This window comes from Typha angustifolia, chromosome 12 (genome assembly GCF_048772165.1).
Source record: "Typha angustifolia cultivar Huaian chromosome 12, ASM4877216v1, whole genome shotgun sequence".
Classification (NCBI taxonomy): Eukaryota; Viridiplantae; Streptophyta; class Magnoliopsida; order Poales; family Typhaceae; genus Typha; species Typha angustifolia.
Window position 1 is genome coordinate 11,422,607 of NC_133250.1, and position 22,904 is coordinate 11,445,510.

General features: G+C 34.5%; 1 pseudogene; it reads right to left on the minus strand.

Annotated features, from left to right (window-relative positions):
- Positions 1 to 534: 534 nt before the first annotated feature.
- LOC140771614 (E3 ubiquitin-protein ligase HOS1-like) lies at positions 535 to 18,975 on the minus strand (annotated as a pseudogene).
- Positions 18,976 to 22,904: the final 3,929 nt, after the last annotated feature.

A 22,904-nucleotide genomic window follows, 5' to 3' on the forward strand; every position in this document is an offset into this window, starting at 1 on the left:
AGAGCTCGCAGCAAATCAGCTCGGATTGCTTCAGCTTCTGCCTACATCTGCAGCTTTGTCTTTCAAGGCCCCGGACACGATGTGCAAAAGCCTTATATATATATATTAATAGATTATCAATTCTCAGGCTAATCATAGATTGAACAAGAAGCTATTTTAATCTAATATATAAATTTGGTTAATTATACTAACTCTTTGAAAATGGATCATAATGAGCATAAATTATGAGTTTATAATATTCCAGCATAAAATTCAATAAAAATACCCCCTAATATTGATAGGGATATTTAACTTAAGATTTTGTCATGGCCATTAGACTCGGATCATTTTGACTACGATGGTAAGGTTTATACTCTTTAACTGATGCGTTCGAGAAACAGCATTACCCTTCACTAATATCATGTTACTTTAGAAAATCCTGCTGGAAGAAAACAATCAATCTATGACTAGGCCATGCACAGAAATCTCCACGAATTAATGCACAATGCCTGGGCTAGTGGAATAAAGATATCATTATCAGTTATCAAACAAGATTCACGCCCCAGAGGTGAGGAAGTCAGATTGATCTTTCCGAAGGCCCGTATAAAGCCCACCATTAACCTTAAACCCGAATCCTATGAATAACAGTGAATTTGGATCACAAACCATTCACACACGAAAAACCATTTAGCCTATGTATACAGCATGTCTGGAACATCACCTCAACTTAAACAAAATTTACACATCCCAGATGCTCGTTAACCATTTGATTTCATACAGGAACTGGCTTTGCTCATAAAAAGCAGGAAAGAAAGGGGAAAGGAAGAACAGGACGGATGCTTCACAAAGAACTGCACGCTCATCCTCTCTTGACAATTTAAAAATAAAAACCAACTAGTCTAAGATTAATATCCTTGATGACCAAAGAATATTATCATGATTTAGTGTCATCTTCAGGAAAATCTAGCTCGTCTTCTCACTACCAAACTGAACCCCATCTTCCTTCTGGCAGTCAAACTTGTAGTCTTCTTCATCCTCACTTGACTCATCTGATCTCCACCTTAATCCACCTTTCATGCTTCGATGTTTAATAGGAGAATCTCTATTTTCAAAGCTACATGGAAAAAGAAGATTGAGGTTAAACTTCTGGACAGTTTCTTATCGCAGTTACAGCAATAATAAGGTGAGATAATATTTAGCTCTCTTCCTTGTTTTAAGTAAACAAAAAGCAAATAACTCATCAAACCTTTACGCATCTACATATAACAAAAATTGTCCTAATGTCCTAATCTCGTTTGAAGAAATAAAGATTACCTCGAAAGTTTACATTAGTCTCATCAATTAACTGCTTGATAGTACTCATTGTGAGATGTACTCAACCCTTGTTTCCACCACCTGAAGTGACTCTAGGCATAAATGGATGTGAATTCTCTGCATGAACATAAGAGTCTCAAACAGGTCCATCCTGGTAACTCCTCCTGCGTCAATCTCAAGGAGCTGGTGTTTAGTTCATGAAAGGTGCACTGAGAAGGAAGTCTTTGTTTCAAATCGCAGCCTGCTTTCGCAGGCCTTTGACAGTAAAAATATTCTTCAACTTTGAAACCTCTCCATTCTGGTCATTAGATGTTCCATCTGGAACTACTGAGTTCATCCTGGAAATAGGACTTTCTAGGGTAGCAAGAAGTCCGTGTTGGAGAATTGCAGGACCCTTGCTGCCAAATTTCTGAACCAGCATTACTGCTGGGACTATAAAAGACTGTCTGATCATTAATCATTTTTGAATGAGAAGAAAGCTTTCTGCAGCCTACAAAAGAAGTCATGGAAGAAAATAAGGCAGGGCTTTGTGATTCATTTGAAAGATCAGATGCAAGAGGTCCAGGAACATCATGGAGAGGAAATTGGCCATCCCTCTCTCTCATTTGCCGAAATCACTTTCTGCTGTTGCACCTCAGGCAGCAACTGGGAGGCATTTAACCTGTCAATGAAATAGTATAAACCGTAAACTGGGAACATTTTGATATAAGCTCCAATTAATTTGCTTACTCCTAAAACCACATAATTTCCTTGGAAAAGAATGTCTTGTGCATCTGTTCATAGAGTTATACTCATCCATTTAGACAGAAGATTAATTTTTAATTGGTTAACTAAAGATACAAGAACTATCCCCATTAGATATCACAATAGCAGAACGATTTGTTGCATTAATCAAAATGATGTGTTGCATTAATCTTTGGAGGGATTTTGCAATTCATAATTCATATCTCCAGATCACAATATGATTGGCTATAAAGATCAGAAGCTTTATGCTTAGGATGTCTAGGATAAGATCATCTATAATAACTCTATTCAGGATGTCAGAAAGCTGAAGCTGTCCATATCAACTAAAGAAGAAGACAAATCTACATAATCCACTAATGGGCTGTTGGGAATCCAACAAAAGAGAGAAAATAGATAATCTCAAAATCTCAAAATATTCATCAAAATTCAAATGATAACATAATAAGTATTTATATGAGGCAAACCCTGAAAGGGAGAAAATATTAAAAACCTAACAAACAAAAGACTAAAATATTTTCATGTAAAAAAATCTTTTCCCTCACGCCTTCCAACCAAAGCACTTACTAGATGAGCTACCCTCATAGTCTACGTGATGTTTAAATGTAATTTTTGTACCAACTCTCTCGAGTGGGAGAAACTCGACTCTATCGAGTGGGGCTAGGGCAGCTCAGTAAAACTACTAGAGGTCGGGGATCTAAGCTGGTAAACCTCCTCACGCGTGATCCATGCTATCGGACTTTGAGAAAGGTCTCTACATTGGACCAAGTCCATTAGTGTTAGATGTTACCTATTCATCCAAAATAGTATCTATTTTTCTTTGTGGATGAAGGACAAGCGACTTAAGGTCTAAGCATGTATATCACAGGGAGTGAAAGTAGCTATATCATAAAGATAGTGGGGATAGTTACAAGAGGTTTATAGGCTTTTAAATTTTCGATATTAAAAAGTGGAACTAATACCATAATGAGACATAAGTATTAGGTCCTAGCATTTCAAAATCTAAATATGTCTAGCACTACAAGCTTGCAATGATATCAAAAGGTCTAAAGGTTTTCGAGCTTTATACCCATGGACAATCTCAAATGGACTCACTGCTATAAACCTATTATTGAGTTGTTATATGTAAGTGCGCTATAGGAAGAATAGAATCCCAAATTTATTATGATGACCTACAGACGGCATAAGATTTCCCGAGGCTACGGTTGACAATCTCAATTTGTCGTCATTTGAGGATGATAAACTATCAAAAGTTTCAGTTTTGTGCCTACATATGCCCTGATTTTTCAGAAAATAACATAAAATCAAACATCCCGATCAAACACAATAATTTTAGGTAAACCATATAGTTTTTTTATTAGATGGTCAAAATAGAGTTTATAATGTTTGAAGCATCAAAGATTAGCACGAATGAAATGAACCATTTAGAAAAACAGTCTACAACCACAAAAGATAGAGTCATGCTTGCAAAATGTATGTGGTAAACCAAATACAAAATCCATACTCATCTTGCAATAGGTGATTTGGTATAGGAAGTGGAGTGTATAGGCCAAGGTTTTGTTTATGATATTTGACCAATTTGACAAACACGACATCGACTAATTATCTTGGCTACATCACGTTTATTGGCCAATAAAATTGGCATTTCACTTCTTCAATAGTTTTATTTGATCAAGGCTACTAACGTGAATCTCCCAGGCAAAAATCACATACAAGTAGCATAGGGTATGCAAAGCTTATTGGTCTTAAACAAATACGAGATAATTCTCTTTTCCTCTACCTAGAATATTACCCTTTTCTACCCTATAAACTATTGAAAGTATCTCACCCCTTGATGTTGTAAACAAAATCGGTGAAATGACTAAATTCCTTTGCTTATAGCAATGGGGAGAGTTCGTAGCTTATCTAATAAAATACATTTAATTTTCTTTATAAATTCCTTCAATTGCCCCCAAACTCCTTTTCTTCCTTCTCCAGCAGCAATGGATCTACCCCAACTTCATCAATTTGGGCCCAACTCAGCCATGGGAGGGAGGTAGTTGGAGTTTGCCCTTCCCAACATCCTGCCTGTCTAATCTCTGAACCCTATTCTTCTTCCTTTCTCCTAAAATATCACTTTTTTATACCCAAATCTTTAGATTGGATCTTTAGTGGTTTTTTACAATAGTTTAGATGGTGGGGAAGATGATAGTGATAGAGTATTTGATGGAATATTAGAATCTTTGAAGGGGAGTGCGATAGTGAGAGTACTAGAAGGAATTAGGAATAACTCTGCACTGCAATCTATAGTGCTTCTTGGACTGCACAACACCTACTGTGGCAACCCAAATAAATCCAGGTGTTCTTTCTCAAAGCCATCTTTTTTCTTGTTCTTGTTCATTTTTTCTAATTCTTCTCTCTTTTCCTTCTTTGTTCTCCTCTATGTTTCCTTTCATTTTCTCTTTGATGCTGTAGTTGATATTTCTCTTTTTCTATTTCACTTTGGTAGATCTACTTTTTTAAATCATTGAATAAACATCGCATTTTATTTTAGGGAATTTACAATCTACCTTACAATTTACTTATTTTGTAATTCACACCCCATCTTTAATGACTTTATAACCTAACTCCTTTTTCCTATAATTTTATTTAACTAAGTTAACTTAAACAGTACCAACAAAAGAATATTCTATTATAATATACTAAATAATTTATAAAATACCAAAATTATTCATGTCTTCTTCATCCTCTCATTCTCTTCCATCTTTCCTATCATAGTCACCACCGATCAAGTCGCTCCATCTTCTCAAGCGAACACTCGATCAGAGCAAGTAGAAGAAGAGGGGAAGAAAGAAAAGAAGAAGATAGCCAAATGAAGAAGAAGAAAGATATGAGGAAACTTGGCATTGTCGCTCAGGGAGAATCTAAACCATGAGTATGGTGATGCACAAACTTACTTGAGTATGGTGATGCATAATATTGTAGTAAGAGAGAACATCCACTCAGCCTTTCCACGTAGACCACAATATCTCTAGAAACCACTGTATTAATTAAGTATGAGGACTTCTATCTGATATAAGCCAACACCGATTGGTTAAATATAAAAACTGATTAATGTTCCAATTCACATATTAGCCAAAATGGACTCTTGATGGATGCATTGCAATGTTGCTTGTCTTCATCCTAGCCTCCTAGGAAAGGTTCTTCACATCCTTGTTAAAGTTGCTGCAGCATTGCCATCACTTCTGCTGATTCAGTTAAGAAGTGTCCAATGGTACATGTATGAGTTATTTCATGTCTTAGTTATATGCTACCAATAACTGGATATCAAGCTGACAAATAACAAAAGCAGATAGTATCAATTTTAAACTAAGTAAATGAAATATTGCTTCAAATATGCTGTAACACAAGTAGCACAAGGTATAAAACCTATATTAAGACAACCAGATAAGTATTCTGTATTCAATGTACAAACAGTTTCAAAAGAGATATTACAGAAGGCATTGATAAACTTACAATAGCCTCCATTGGGCTATCAATCTTATCCTGGAAGCAATATCCTCACTAGCAATTTCCAAAGGTACTTATTTCAGAGGATTCTGGAAGTGTGCTTAGTCAGCATAATGTAGCTGAATATGATAGACATTGACATAGGCATAAAAACAACTTTATATCAAATATAAATTCAAGTTCCTTAAAAAAGCCAGTAAAGAGCAAACATATACAATTTAGTGGGTATTAGATTAGAGTCATGAATCCAAGGTTACCGTTAAAAGAAACAGAATAAGAACTATAATTCAATTTTCCAGGTTTATACATTAAGTGTTCAAAGGAGGCAAATACCTAGAGAAATCATGAAGAATTGCAAATGTGAAACCTTCAAATTACCTGGAGATAGAACACCACAAGAAGACTACCATATATTGTTGACGGGGCTTTGCTGTGCATGGTCAAAAAGACACTTGTGGGAAGTACTTCTCTTCATCAGGATTCCAAGGCAACTCAATCATTCTATCTCTGAGGTTTCTCCATACAGAGGTAACATATTTCAGTCACCAAGACTTCAACATGATATATCCAAGAATCTGATTTTTCTATGTTGGTCAGTGCTACATGCTTTGATTTCTCTTCTTTAACTCTGGAGCAGTATATCCTATGATATATAAATGCTTCTGTTAAAAGCCCACATTCTATTCTGACATACAGCAGTAACTGCCTCACCAAGAGAAGGAAACTGTGAATCATCATGCCTAATATTTGCACTAGAGAAGAAGTCATCTCGCCCGATTGCACCGCAAATTGATCAGTGCCACATCAGGGCACTGGCGTTCCCAAACTTGTGCTATCTTTGGATGTGTTTCTGAGGCCAGCAATCTCTGGAAGAAGACGGCTGGCTTCCTGCCATATAAAATAACCGAAATATGTAGGTTAAATCTACTCTATCATTGGACATTAAAACAAAGATCACAATCTCACAATAGTATTGCCTATCATCCACAACAACATACTCTATAAGGGCAAGATTATCAGGCAAAAATTTGAACTACGAGGCAGCCAGAAATTATTTTCCTGAACCAAATGATAGATTTACAATAATTGATGTGGATATATAAAATATTACACCAAACAGCCTATTACAATTGACGAAAAATAACCTGATCAATCTCAAAGAGACTGATCAAAGTTTGCAATGAGATGATGGGTTCTAATTTATCATAATTTGTAGGTTATACTATTTCATATTAAGTCTAGTACAGCTTGTTATAATTGTGTTGAATGGTTGAGAGGAATGTCTGCTTGAATTGACTGTAATTTATGAATAATGATTTTTTTGACCTTTCAGCATGGACTCATTTTCTTCTAGTATCATACAAGACGCTTCTTCAAATAAGTGTCATGTAATTCTTGGTTCAATATATTGAAGTCCATTCGCACTTGTGTTCTCTTATAAGATTTTGCCTCTAATATATAGGGGCATTAATTGCATTATTTTCCGGATAGTCATACATGTTGCATTATATCCAAATGGAGGACTCGATTGCATCTTCATTGTACGGTAGTTTATCCCGGAGAAATAAAGAAATAAATTAAAAAATTATATACCAGGATCGTCAAAGTTTGTCGAGCTAAATCTTTTCATAAGAGAAATAATGGTTATGTGGTAAACTAGGGTATAGATCTCTTAGTCGAAGATTCTTAGGTATATAATTTTCTCTCCTACCACAATCCCATAGTTTATCTAGGCCTTTGGGCGAAATCGGCCGCTCAGAAAACGATATTTATTGAGTCTTTATACGGCCGCTCTTATCGAATCAAACTATTTTTTAATTATGTAAAATTCTAAATATTATATAAAAATATAAAAACTAAAAAATACTCACTAAACTATGATAAAATTTGAGCTAGATTTGATAAATTACTATACTTGTAAATTACTAGTGTAGAAGCAAAATAAAGAGAGATCTATTTCTATTTACTATTGTTTTGCAATAGTAAGAAAGGTGAGTTGAAAAATGGGTGAGAATGAGAGATAAGAGAAATGGAAAAAAAAATTATACGAGTTCATTAGGCTGCGGAGTACTCGAGTTGACTTAGGTATAGGGTGGGAAGAGAGTGAGAGATAGAGACTAAAAGCTAAAAACTTTAAAAAGTCAATTTAGGACATCAATAGTGACATTCCCAGTTGGATCTATTTAATCTTTAAAATACTCATTTTGATCAGCTTAATCCGATAAGGCCAAAACTAGCTAATCCCAAGCAGAAACTAGTCCATATAGTGGTTTCAAATAAGGATCGGGATCGGCTATGGCTTAGATCCTGTCCATTCAGCAGATCTGTCTCGAGTTTGACTAAAGCGGGATCCATATCTTAAACTAGTTTAAGAATAATGGGTGTTTGGTTGTAAACTATGAAAAAGTAAAATTTGTGATGATTTTGGAAGAAAATTGATTACATATTAAGCTTATTGAGTGATAAAAATATACTTTGCTCTTTAACTTTGAAGTATGTTAGTACCAAAATATTTTTTATTAAATTTTTGTTTTTTGAAATAAATCAAAATGTTTGGTGCTTTACAAAACTAAAGTACTTGCATGGTTGTGGGCTTAAGGCTTATAAGCCTACAACTATTAAAAAGATGTTATATTGTGTGTGTTATTTTTTAAGTTTTAAAGACTTGTAAGGCTGCAACCACTAAAGTTAGATTTTTCTCTGGCAGCCATTAAAAAATTGTTATATTGTTATTAATTTATTAGCGTAAGAAAAAATGAAAAATATTTATTTTAAAAAAAAGAATAAGGATATGTCATTTAAATAGTACCAAAATATTATTACTAAACTTGTAAAAATATAAATGTCATTTTAGGGGTCAATTTGCAATGTTATTGGAATTCAAATTTAAACTAATTTTTTTACTTTCTCATTTGTTTGGGAGAACTTGATTAGAGATAAAATAATAATTAATTACTGAAAATAGTTAGGGTCTAGCCAAATTTAGGGACTAGTAGAACTGGGTGGGATTTGCAATACTAGTAGAATGTCGGTGGGATTTGCATGTAGCAACTATCAACAGAAAATTAAATGGAATAATGAAATTTATTAAAACACCCTACATTTTGCCCGGTGGTTTAAAAGCAATTTTAGCGGCCACCATGGTAGGCTTACGCGCCTATCCTCTCTTATCTGCTCTCTCTCTCGCGTGCGAAGTGCTAAAACCAAGCCCCTGCTTTTGATCGTCCCTTCCACGTCCTCTCGCTCTCCAATCACAGTGACGACGTAATGACGACAAGTAGCTAGCGACTAAGCCGTGACTTGCGACACGTATGACGATGGCCGACAATTATGGACAACAATCATCGAGCGGATGATATGATCCCTTTCCCCTCTGCTACTGCTACTATCTCCTGCTTATTCTTTACGCACCAAACTTTTTTTCCTATTTTCAATTTTTTCTTATTAAGATTAATACTTATTACTTAAATGTTACGCTACGGTTAGATAAATTAGCGAAGTAATTATTGATTATGTTTTCATTGTTTATCCAATAATGGGTTAATACGATGAATTATATTTTAAACTTTTTTCTTAACTTGTTGAACATTGATTGCTAATTTATTTTCTATTGATTGCAATGCTTTAAAAGCGATTTGCCAGTGGCTAGTCACCTCACGCCTAGTGCTTATAAACAGAAGGCGAGCACCAAGGCAAACGACAATACGATCTAGCATATTTAATATATAAAATATTATAAATAATTATATATGATTTTATATATATTATATGTAAATTTTATTAGACTAATTCACATTAATCAAATTAAATTATCTTATTAGAATTCAGAACTTATACAGCAAATATGTTTAGGCGAGCATCGACAAAGCTCGGTAATTAGAGAAGATGAGAGCCTTTCTCCAAGCAAACAAGATAGGAAAGATAACTAGGCCCACTGCTACCATCGGTCACTCTCGCTCAACGTCGTTTCTCTTATCGGCCTGATTGAAGAAGTGGAGATCGGACCAAGGGCTGACTTGAGAGAAAATGAGATAATAGAGAGGAACTCACTTGATTCGGCCAACCATGTGTCACTTTCTCTCGTACCTTACTCATGTGTTGCTCACTTAGTCCGGCCTTTGTTTGTCGCTCGCCATCGTGAGACGCACGTCGTCAAAAGTGCCGATCCGTCATGTGTGCTTTCCTTGAGCATACGTTGCTCGTGCGCCGTGCTTGCCATCCGCAGATTGAGAGAGAAAGAGCTTGAGAGAGGAAGGATAGAGAAAAACTATGAATTTGGAGCTCATTTTCTGACACAATTGTCAGCAACTTTTCAAAACATTGGTTGATATTTAAATTTTTTAATCTATTAAATGTTTTCTAAAAGGAAAATATGTTGATTAACGTTGAAAAATTACTGAATTAGTTTGCTTAATTTGTTGATTGGATTGTTATTTGTTAAATTTGTTTACCGATTTATGTGAATAAAGTAATAAAGCTGGGAAGTAATAAGTAATTGAATTCTTGATTACTTATTTTTATTTTTAATTTTATTATTTTTAAATTAGTAATTAGTTGCGGAGTGCTGTCTTCTAATTCTATATAGTTAATTAGTTATTAATTTTAAAATGTGAATTACTAAATCAATGGGGTTTTGAAAAGCAATTTTGGGTTTGCCACCTTGGCGAAGCGCTGCCGTAGCCAGTAACTAGTATGCGCCCGTACTGGCGTTCTTGTTCTTGGCGGTAGACTTGTCGAGAGAGCACTGCTTGGGTGGTGGAAAACAGATTGAGCAAAACTAGTTAAGTTAACAAAAGAATACCTTTATTCTCATTTGATCTCCAACGAGCCTTTTAGATCGTAATCTCTCTCCATCCGCTTCTCTCTCAGCTCTTCCTCTGTTGAGTGAGCGACAAGCGGCGAACCGCGGCGTATGTCGGTGAGCATTGCATGGCCGTGGCCAGGCACATGACGGCGACTAGCGCATGACAGCTTATGCTCACATGATGGTGAGTGGTGCAATTTGGGCTAAGAAGACGACACCTGAGGCAAGGTTGAAGAAGCGTGCATGGGAGTTGGTTTGGTGGGCAAGTGTCTCTGTTTATTCTCTTTTCCTATTCTCTCACTCTCTCTCTCTCTCAAGTTTGAGCTCGCAGCGAGATCATTATCTTGACTAAGCTAAGGAGAGAGATAATATTGATGAAATGAGTGATTGATGGCCTTTTTCTATCTTCTTGTTAGAGAAAACACCCTCATTATAATTCTTGAATTTGCCAATAAATTATCAGATCTTTAAACATTGTTGTATAGTATGATAGGTGTAGAATCTACTGGGCATTTAATTTGAAAGTAATGAATGGACAATCAATTATATTAATATGTATATCATATAACTTCATTTTAATTTTTATATATTAAAGTGTTAGTTCTCTGTCATACGCCAGACACTTGATGATTGGGATGACGCCACTTTCACCGATAGACAAAACTTTTCAAAATATTTAAGATTAAAATAGAGGATAATAAATGAATTCAAGTTTTAAATTTATTCTTTTACTGAATAAAACACAATATTTAGTTACTATTTTTAAATTTGAAGTGAATTATCAATATTATCTGTTTTAACTAATTTCATTTATCAGACCAGTAGATGTATAGTAATTAATTCCTTTCAAATTGATGCGTTTGTAATAGTCAACATCATCTGATTTTGTGCATGTTGGCTCTAATAATCGGAGAATAGCAATATGGATATCTTCCAAATAAAAATGATACTAACACCACATATTTGGAGAAGGGGAAAATCTAAAAAGTTTGGATGTTGGAAGTAAAAAAATAAGTAACAGTCCTTTAGATAAATACACATCTATTGAACCAGAAGTTACAATTGAAAGTAGAAAAGAATGCTTGAGACAAACATAAAAGATACTTTTGCAAAGCGAAGAGATAGTGTTATAACTATCTATTAAGAGAACTAACACATGGTATTTTTCGAGGCATTAAAAGCCAAGACTTTAAATATCAGAATCGAGATTGAAATTAACCACCCAAAGAAACAATACAAATCGGCTAGTATCAATTGCCTTTATAGGTCGATGTGGTATCGAGACTATTCTAAAAATTATACAAAAAAATAAAAAAATGACAAAACATGACAAAAAATAAGAAAATAAAAATTATTCACATATAAGTCTAAAATCTAAAAAAATACTAACTTACCAAAATCCATGATAAATTCTAAGAAGTTGAATATCTTTACTTCTTATAAATTACTACTACGAAATGAGATGAATAGAAATATGTCCCTTTTCATAATTACGTAGCAATAAGCGAGGAGAGAAAGGGGAGTTAAATAATGGAAGAAAGAAAGAAACGAAAAAAGAGAAAAAATGCTCCCAAGTTCACTAGAGTGTGATCATATCGGCAACCGTATAGACTCCGATGAAGTGTCGAAAAAGTGTGAGAAAAAGAGAATATGTGTGTGAGGGTGAGAGAGAGTGGGTAAAAGTTAAAATAAGGCAACTAGCAACATCAATCCCCCGAGTCCCAAGAGTAATGGGAATTTCAATCATCGGGATTCGGGGAAAAGGACTATATTGCTTTGCTCTTTCATCACTACAACATAGTTAGGGCACCTACAGAACATAGTGCTTAAAAGTTAGAAAGTATTCTCAATGAATGAGTCATGTTTTTTGTTCTATCAGGTTTGACAACGTTGAGTTTTCATTTAAATGTTTCTAGGTCAGTTTGTCTGGTTTCTTTCTTAACATGGAGTAATCAAAATAAAAGAGAAAAAAATTTATTAATAAATCTCTAACCAATTAAACTAGCAGGCAGACTAACAAGGACATAAACCAGCAATGAACAATACATAGATAGTAGATTCCAAGCAAAGAGGGAATCTGCGGGAGAAAACACTGTAGAACAAAATCATAATACTTCTACAATTGTTCATTAGTTCTTATGTGTTTTAGAACGCTCTTAATATATATCTACTGAGAGCAAATGTTGCTCATATGAATAATATCATGCCAATTGCATCAGCACAAATCAAAGAAACAGAAGGAAAACAAAGCAAGTAAATATTACCTGTAGAGCCTCAAATGTATGATCATCCAGTAGAAAGAAAACTAAAGATTCAAGTACTGAATGCCTAGTTATTCCAAAGGTTGCAGAAAAATCATGGATTAGATATTGCCATTCCACATCAATTTCTCAATATCGATCAAACAGATAGTATAATAACTGCAAGCAAATTAGGAAAAACTTGGAAAAGATTCTACAGGCAACAAAATCTGTTCAAGATAATAATGTTGAAGGATACTATTGCTTGTTTAGCAACCACGTATCAGATATTCCATGTAAAAATAGTACATCAGCAGCGGTTCGCAGAAACTTTTAAAAGGATATCCATTTCTGTTTGGCCTCATCTATCTTGGACAAGAAGAGTGATGAGTGAATTTTCATCTTGTAAAGATGAGAGATATCAACATCATCTACTCTTTCCTTGATGTAACTCATAACTATTCTAAGATTTGCCAATGCCTGCTCAATGAAAGTATGGTGCCATTAGGACCAAAAGAATCTCTCATATTATTTGAATAGTCAGGCCATGCTCGCCTAACTGCTTCTAACTTTCTTTCAAGTACATGCAATTTCCATGATGCAACATTAGGAAGCGTGACTGAACACCCTCCGAGAAACTGATGACGAATACACCAAATCATAACTTCCAAATGCTGGAGAGAAACAAATTGAAATGCAAGAAGACTTCATGAGACAATATCAGAACTCTTAAAAGTTTCCAAATTCAAAACTCTGCAAAAACTTCCAAAAATAAAAGTAGCACTACATTAGTTTCTGCCTCAAGGCGGCGCAAGGCATTGCTGCAAATTCCAAGTCCAAGTTATTTATCAAGGAAAGGGGCTTTTTTCTTAAATAGTAAAAGCAGGCAGATAGTTTTCATCCAAAAATACCCCCATTTCAGTCTATTTTATTTCACCCACTATTTAATTTTGTGAAGAAATAAGTTTTGATGATGACTCATACAAAGATTTTAATTGCTGTCATCTTATTATCCATTTTTAATAACTCATGGAGAATTAGCACATTTTCAAATTAAAACTCTGATTAGATTTAACCTCAAGCACATTAGTATTGAGAGGCTAGTTAAATACACTTAGATACTTTATTGGTCATGTTTCCCATTCAAGAATAACATAAGAATATATACAACTTTCTAAGGTGCAAGGATTATTTAAACATCACACCTGTTAACATAAACTAGAGATTGTGCTTCATCAGCTTTCATGTAGTTCCTTGCTACACTATTGATCTGTTATTTGGCTGAATTATTCTTACTTGTTAAGTCTGTGATCAGAAGAGGCTGATCTATGTTTATTCGTCAAGATACAATGGTCAGATGTGAAATATAGTATACTAAGCTGTAACTCTCAGTGAGATGAAACCATTTTCTGTCTTCAGCTACCCTTTTTCCTATTTCATTCTTTCTTTTCTACCTTGTTTGGATGGATAGAATGGGAAAGAAAGTAATAGAGAAAGAGTAAAAAAAAGTCGGAAGAGAATAATTTTCTTTGGATTGAAATTTTTAGGAGAGATGTGAAGAAATGAAGAGAAAGGGGGAGAGGAAAAAGAATCTTACGGTCACTTTTTTCTCTCCCACTATGTTGATGGAGAATAGGAGGCAGAAAGTCGGAGAGAGCATTTCTCTCCTGTTTAGATTTAATTTTAGGAGAGGAAAAAAATAGCCTCTCTGATCCACTTTCTTTTCTCTCAAAAGTGGAAGAACGAGGAGAGAAAAGAATATACAAACTATTTTTATATTTTAATATTCCAAATATGCTCTTATTCTATTATACTATTTAGTTGATATTTTAGGATTCCAAAGTAACAAATTTTTTAAAAATTATAAACATAAGTCATGACATATCTAATTAGATTAGATCGAGATTAGATTATGTTCAAACAAATTAATTACGATACCATAATCTCAAAAATCTAGTGTGCATACTCTCTTTGCCATGCACATAATCCAGGCCTATTATACTATTATAACCACTAAGTATCATTTTTTAAGATGGCCAAGTCCCGATACGGAGTTTTGGAACCTTGATCAGACAAGACAAGAGAAAGTTATTTTTTTCTTCTTTCTCTTCTCTTCTCTTCCTCTTCTATCTCTTCTCTTCTCCTATTTTCCATCCAAATAGTGCAAGCGGAGAGAAAAGAAAATGCGATTTATTTCATTTTAACATTCCAAATATGCCTTTATTCTATTATACTATTTACTTAATCTTTTGAGATTTTATTAACAAATTTAAAGGAGAATAGTTAAATATTAGATATTATAGTTTATGTCGAGATATTATAGCTTATGGATATTGTAACTTATTTATGTTACTTTATTTATTTAAAGGAATAATCTAGTGGATATTATAACTTGTCTTGGTTTATCTATTAGATAAAGAGTATAGGTAGTAAACATGTTCTTTTATGATCTTTTTTCCTTAAACCAAAAAGAGTAAACTTATTCTCCTCTCCATTACCTCCAAGCAAGATGAAATAGAGCTTATTTCTATTCTTCTCTTCTCTTCTCTTCATTTCTCTCCTATTCTCTTCATCCAAACACTCTCCCACCTTCAAGTGGGAGGTTATCATCTCCCAAACAGTTGGGTGGCTCTCTTCTTTACCCTGGCATTTTGTTGATTTCCTTAAGCAAATGTGACTCTCTAGAGTGGTCCCAACTACCAAGACAATGGACTCTCACTGAAGTAATCTACTTTACACTAGGTCAGACTTTGAATCTCCATTCAGATCTTCATGTGCTTTTGGACAACTATGGCCAGATTTAATTGGGATAAAAAAAAGTTAAGTAGAAGAAGAAGCTAGATGCCCTAACATATTGCTGAATATAAGTACTTTAAACATTGTCATAAAATAGTTAGGTAAGATCGTAAGGGACATTTAATGTATGAGAATAAAATAGAAGATTCACTACGCATATGCTCCTCTATACACTACCAAAATTGACGAGCAGAAGCTAATCTTGAAAGTTATGTATATGAAGGATCTAATCATAATAGTCATAATGAAGTTGATCAATAAAGATGAAAATATAATTCCCAGTTGTGCAATATTTTTTCTTCATCAGCTTGTGCATATGTAGTGAAGGAAGCATGTCCCTAAATATAAAAAATAATGAACAGGAAAAAGATATTTTTCAAGCAATGTTATAGTAGTTAGCTAGTCTGCAGAACTATACCTGCTTTGCCTTCATTGTACTCTCTAGGCTGATGCAAGTCATGAACTTGAGCGGCAACAGTTTCCTTAAATGACAGAACCATAATTTCAGAACACTAGAAATGCCAGTTAATTGCATGGCAAACTTTTGAAATAAATCAACTTGGATTTCATTTCTTGGACTCCAACTCCATCTGTACTGTTGTCAAGGCTTATTCCATTAAGAGTTAAAAGAGAACATACGATGCTTTCCTCAGGCTAAGAATTTTTCTAAACCACTTTAGGATACACAAGTCATGAAGACCAAAATTAGGTTCTCAGCGTTAGCTTGCACCAGTCTTTGATGACTACTTCATCTAGAAGAAAAGCAAGAACAGGATCACTTGACACTGCATTCTCATCCATACAAATATCTGTAACATCTTGCATTTTGTCAAGGTAAAAAATAAAGAACTTATAGAAGAAAAAGAATGTACATAAGCGGAGTATCTGCAACATTATTTCCCTTAATGGTAAAGGATACAGTGGCAAATCAGAGAGACAGATTATTCTCCAGTGCAACATCAAACAGAGAATATAGACGTTGAATATCAGTCATGACATGATTCCTGCTGTCCTTTTCTTGAAACATATCATCTTAGTTTTTAGATATAAGACCAGCATCTATACATTTATAGTAGAGACGAAGTCGCACTCTACTTCCAGCTGTAGGTATGGATGTTCTACAAATTGGGCATACATCACATCTCTGACAGCATTCTGCGCATAAAGGAAAGCATGCCCACACAGGAGGTGAGCACATGTTGCACATAACGTCCACCGGCTACTCAAATCTCTAGTTGCCCGGCAGCGCTCAATTTTGGCCTCATTGCATGGTTCAATTAAATCTATAGGTACCAAGTGCTCCAACGCATCCTAATATTAAAACGCCTAAGCTAGGCCAAGCATGTTTAGAATGTATCTTAAATATTTAGACAATTAGAGAAGCACATGGTTGGAATTCCTGATAATTCAAACTGTTAAAGCATAAACAACAAATTTACAATATCAAAATATATCCACTAGCAAAATGATGAATTTACCACAAATAAGTTACAATAAATATAACTATATTCTATATCATTTCAGAAAAGATGAAACAACAGTGAAAGCAATGTTTTGAAAAGCGCCCACAATATGCGGGGAGTCACCCCACTACATAGCTCGTATTTGTGCATGCAGTCTAGAATTTTAATGTTAAAAATATAATATATGATGCCATATATACATATGCAAGATTGTATTAGTGTAATACACTAATATATGTGTAAAACTGTAAATGCAGTAAACAAATAACATTATCTACACCATCAAATTACACTAACTCGCACTATGACACATACACATCAATTCACACACTATTACACTAAATTCAAATAATCAAATCAGAGTAAATTACACTATTTTCACATAATCACATTAATTAACATTATCTATGTGATTCATCGCGCGATGATTTGGAAGTGGTGGAGAATGGTAGAGGCCAGAGAGAGGGAGACAGGTAGAGAGGAGGAGGTGGTGGAGACCGGCAGGAAGAGAAGAGAGAACGTGACAAGATAGGAGGTGTCGGTCTGCCAGAGAGAGAGGAGAGAACAATAGTAAGAAGGTACAAGGCAGCGGGAGATAGAAGAAATGGGAGGGTGTGTTTGTAGAGGAGACGGTGGGTGAGAAGGAGAACGGCAGGAGGGAGAACACTAACCATCGAAGCGAGACACCAGCACCGCCGAGATAAGAGCCCACCGTCGAGAGGAGAGAGATACCGCCGCCAACAGGAGAGAGGAAAAAGGGAATCGTTGAATTGGGATTTAGGTTAGATATTTGGTGAGTGCCCCGAGCGGGTGTTTTGGTGTTTTGAAAGTTTCAATGACACCGCTTAGTAGAAGTCGAACCGAGACTCCGAGCTCAGATGAAGATTGAATTGAAATTAATTTCGAGCTAAACATAGAATAAGCTTGAATAAAAATAATTTTAATTCGAGCTAAGATTTTGCAGTTTTTTCTTGTGCAGTACCTCGACGTGACATGAGCGTGAACAAGGTTTCTTCCCTGCTGGAGCCGATTTGTGCTCGTGGTCAGCTCGAGTCTAGGTAAGCTGATTGGTAAGCAGTGAGTCTATTCAAATTTAAAAGCATAAGAACGAATATAGTAATATTTTAGTATCACTGATCTGATATATGTAATTAGCGATGGGGTAACGCCCATCCCAAAAGTACACACCTAAAGTCTAAACTCTTATCATTATTAGTAAGTCAATTAGTACACATAATCAGCTTTAGGATAAACTAGACTAGTTTTTTAGAATTTTAATAATTATATATTAAAAATTTTGATATTATTAATAATAGAGTTAACAATTGCTTCTTTCCATCTCACAAAATGTTGACAAGCATAATTGAATATGTTTCAAGAGCCTGAGACAATTGCAATTCATCCGATGTAAGCTATGCAGTTATAGCTATTGCTTCAACAATTAACGTTTAATTGTAACAGTCACATCTATAACTTGCAATGATAGTAATGTTATTAGTTTTGCCTAAATTTGAATTGATCCATAGAAAAGCCATTACAGTTAACCTTGATCCAGCCTATAGGAGAGCATATTAGATGTGCTTGATTGGGATTGATTTCATACATCTGACAGATAACTTAGCATAATAATCATTTGTTAAAGATAATGTACGACAGCCAAAGATCAGTCATGTTGTAAACATGCAAGCTTCAAATTTCGGACCGGTCTATTCTTAATGTCCTTTATTTTTTCATTAATCTCTGTTGTTCATTTGGAGTATTGTTTCTTCTTGCTTCTCTAATATTTATGGACTTGTTTCTCAACTCTATGAAATTCGCTCGTCAATAGCTCGTGTCTCAAGGGAAGGATTTAAGACAAGTACAACTGCCCTTTCCGTACTAGCTGAAAATACTAGTTTGTTTTGATATTATTCCTTTTAGTAATAAGTCATAAAATCTTATGTTGCTTATTGGGATTTTGCTGGATATGAAGTTAGACAAATTGGACGCCATATGAAGTAGGGTTTCCTATTGTATAACATATACAATTTCAAAAACTGAGCCTCCAGAGAGAATGCAAAGATACCTCGCATCTCCACAGTGGCACTCCACTTTCTCTTGATCGCCCAATCAACGACTTTGCCAACTTTATGGTTATTCCACGGTCCATCTGTTTTGTCTTCAATTAATAGTATGCACATTTTGACAGGCTCACATGATAATAATAAAACTAACAATTTGAACATTCTGGGCTCTTTTTAGCCATGAAGGAGGTCTTGCTGCCATGAGGTGAGACATGGTAACTTCTCTATATGATACCTAGTTGTCCTTTGCCTGGGTTCTCGTTTTTTTTTTTTTTGGTGATTTTTCTTATAAAAGTATTCATTACCACAAAAATAGGTACAAACTATTAGAGTATCCCTTCTTTACAATAGACCTAGTTTTCCTTTGCCTGGAGTTCTCGTTCTTTTGTGATAAAAGTATCCTCCTTAATTCTCTAGTATGTTACTGTCTCTTCTCTTTGGTTATGCCTCACCTTTTACCACCTTTTAAGATCCTAAGACAACCTCAATCCAACCAATTTGATTTCTGACTATTTATTAAATATGCCATGGGCTATCCAGTTTAATAAATCATGTCATGTTCTAAACTACTAACTCAGGGCTTACCATATATTCTTGAGTACTTTCTTAGACAAGCAAGATCATAAACCATTTGCATCTCTATTAGAAATATGTCATATTGCCATTTGAATTTCAGGTCGAGAAGCAGAGAATTCTCAAGATAGTGTTGGCAAGATATTGAATCTAATTGATGAAAGCAAACAGTAAGAAAAGGAGGCTCAGCAGCTATAAATTTCAAAGCAGTACCTGCAGGCTGCAGTGAACATCCCTACTCCAGCATCCACTAAGGAGGAATAGGTGAAACAGAATTTAACATTTATTCAGAGGCAAAGATAGCCCATACTCCTCCAAACCCATTTCTGGAATAAATGTTTCCCCAGGCCTTTTAAGGAAGCCTTCTAGCTCATTTAAGTTCTTTGATAGATAAACTCTAGCCAAACCTTTTTATCTAGTATATTTCTCTAGACATTGTTACTTAGGAGTAAATGCAGTATGATTTACTTGTTTTATATACTTATTTAGTGCATCTGTCTTAATTACTATAGCCTGTAAGTATTAGTTCAGTATTTCCTATAGGATTTAGAGAAGGATGAACTTTCCTGATTACATAGTTTTTTACGAACTCTTGTTTTAAAACAAGCAGGTTTAGAAGAGAGAGTAGCACAGATTCAAAACTCATGGGGATGCTTTACAGAAGGCAGCAATTGAGAAAGAGATTACGGTCCTCTATTCTTTAAATACAATGAGGTATGCAGTCCTTGTTTGTCATACTGACACAATTTCTTTTTTGAAGAAATTGCATCAAGTAATTGATCAATTACGGAAAACATAGAAAAATAACAATAAATGAACTCAGCTTTATGAAGCTTTAATATGCAACTAGATGCCCTGTAGCTTCTACATCCATCATCAGTATCTAATGAAATTACTTCTTATAAATTTATTAAAATTCTCATGTATAACTTAAGATATAAATACACTATCAGTTCTAGAAAATAGAGACAAGGCTAGTATCAAACTAAACTTATATTTTCTGTAAATTTCTAAGGCGTTAGTTAAATCTATTAGGCCTCATTTTGTTGTGGAATAAGGATAAATAATTTTAGTACACTGATGTCTATACTAGTTTAGTATCAAAGCAATAATTTATCTCAATATTAATTTACTAATAGATACTTCACTCATTTAATATTTATCTTTACAACCGAATATAGTTACTATTTTACCTTTAAAAAAGAAATAACTATCATTTTAACTATTCTCTCTTTTTGTCCTTCGCTCTTCTCATTTATTCATTATAAAGAAGTATTTTAAATATATGGCAAATACTTCAATGCATCTTTAAAAATTATAATCTTAATCTAACGACTATAATAGCCAGTTTTTATACCCGGTAACGGTTCCAAAACCACATTATAAAAAAAAGTATATTAGTTAAGAAGATTAACTACGTGTGTCTAACTTCCTAATTTTCTTGTTATACCTTTGAAGATCTTAACCATTAGATCTTCATCAAAGTGATTGATAAATAATTAATTTTATGGTACGGAAGAAGCGCTCTACACATTTTTTTTTCTTCCGTTAAGATTTTTCTCTTAAATATATTTTTGCCTTAATTATAGGAGATATTATTTACTATTAAATAGTTTAAATTTGATTATTTGGAGATAAACTTCAATTTAAATATAATTCTCTATATCTATCTATTAAAATTTAATTTAAATCAATCTTAAACTAATAGGGGATATATGTAAATAATAAAATATAAAAAGATAAAATATAATTAAATTTTTATCAAGTTAATTATAAAAGACATCAATACCCTTATTTTGATATATATACATTACTCTAAGTTAATAATATATATGTTTTTTACTTAATAAAATATTAAGATAATATAATTATTAAAAAATAATGTGTAAGATTATATATCTAAAAAAATTACCTGCTAAACAGATAATATCTTTCATTCCTATTATACCCTTAAAGATCTTAACTGTTAGATCTTTATCAAATTGATCGATAAAGGGTGGTACATTGCACGGAAGAAAGCAGTCGGAAAGGTTTTGCTTGCAAGTTTCTTATTGATTATTGAATCCATCAAAGACAGATGTTGGATAGATTCTAATCACCTCCACCAGACGTTATTCCGTATAAACGACAAGTTGAGTTTATAAAGGAGTAAAGCAGGTAATGGATATGAGTTTGGTCAATAGATTGTAGCGAGTCATTGCGCAACCTTGAATCTTGCGTGTTGAAAATGCATCCAGAGATGCAGCAACAAGTGACATCTTCGGGCGAGATCCAGAGGATACAACATTCTTCGAGCAAACCTTTTAAAGGCTGGAAATTTCAAACAGATGCTTCTGAAGCCTCTTATTTAATGGTGAGCGATTACTAGCTTTTGTCAGAACTACCTAGAGACCACAATCCACATGTTAAAGGGTCGTGGAAACCATTGACATGGACTACGCATTCGAGCGAGACGAACAATAGCCGACAAGCTTCAGATACGATATCAAAAGATAAATTCTCAAAATTTTGAGGCCAAATTAACAGAGAGATTTGTCGTGATAATAATTTAAAAAGTACAAGAGAAGCATACTTAATCATCGGAGCATAGACAGGATTAGGTTTTAAAAATTTGATGTCTCCTTGTTTAAGAGGGGGAAAGAGCTGTGCGAGCTTGCGACAGATTGCCTTAATTTTTTTTTCTTTTCTCTCCGTCCCTTTCTCGGAAATTATTGCTTACTTAAAACTTTATTTCTGGGCAAGAGACCTCCGAATCCACCGGATTTCTTGGCAGGAACAGAGACGGAGGGGCTTCCTGCCGTTGATACTCCTTTACCTTTTTGAGGATCGGATCGGTTTCGAGGCTGGCCTTCTGCAGTGCCGCAAGAATCCAATCAAACGGCCCCTTCTCTTCCTGGGTAACTCCATCAACTTTCTCTGTCGCCGCTGTCACTGCAAAAACGGCCTACGGGTTACAACTGCTGCACCAAAACCGCATGCCTAACGATGCCATCTCTTCACTTCACCCCCTCTTCTCTACTCTACTCTCCCTTGGACTTGTGGCGTTTGAAAGTTCGACGAATATGGTATGTATATGCAGCCAGCAGCCAGTTACGAGGGCATGAGTCATCCAAAGTGTCATCCAAATTTCCGTCTCCACCGCTGCTAGTGAACAACGAACAAAGGCTTAGAGATAAATGGAGATATGAAAAGAGAAGATGCCTAGACGTCCATGATTGTAACGATGCGGTAATGAATGCCATATTACCAGAGATCCAAAAATAAATCCCCATACGATTAGTGGGTTGAGACCATTCTACTGATAGAAATATTTTGTTTATGGCCCAGAAAGAAAAATGAAAATAGCCTGTCATAAAAAGAAGTTAATGTTGTGAACTACAGGGTCGACACGCGAACCATAAAGTATCAAATAACAGACACAATGATAGAAACAAACTTAAAC